Source organism: Triticum dicoccoides, chromosome 5A (assembly GCF_002162155.2).
Source record: "Triticum dicoccoides isolate Atlit2015 ecotype Zavitan chromosome 5A, WEW_v2.0, whole genome shotgun sequence".
Classification (NCBI taxonomy): Eukaryota; Viridiplantae; Streptophyta; class Magnoliopsida; order Poales; family Poaceae; genus Triticum; species Triticum dicoccoides.
This window is the reverse complement of record NC_041388.1, coordinates 540029844-540030346: the sequence shown is the minus strand read 5'-3', so window position 1 is coordinate 540030346 and position 503 is coordinate 540029844.

Sequence of the window (503 nt, the reverse complement as noted above, 5' to 3'; positions counted from 1 at the left end):
GGGGGGGCTATATATAGGCATAAGTGGAGCTAGGAGAGTCCAAATGAGGTGCGGTTTTCGGCCACGCGATCGTGATCGAACATTCTAGGACATGGAGCAGAGTTTGATGGGTTTTGGGCCAAATTGAAGGGGTGTTGGGCTGCAACACACACGAGGCCTTTTCGGTCCCTCGGTTAACCGTTGGAGTATCAAACGAAGTCCAAATGATACGAAACTTGACAGGCGGTCTACCGGTAGTAAACTAAGGCCGCTTGACAAGTCTCGCTCCAATCCGGAAATGTTTAATCCCCACACACGAAAGAAAGCTAGAAATGACCACTGGAGGAGAACGAAGCGCCGGAATGCAGAACGGACAACAGGGAAAATGCTCGAATACATGAGATGAACACGTATGCAAATGCAATGCCCATGATGACATGATATGAGATGCATGACAACGAAAAACAACACACGGAGACAAAGACCCAAACCTGAGAAATAAATATAACTTAACACCGGAAACG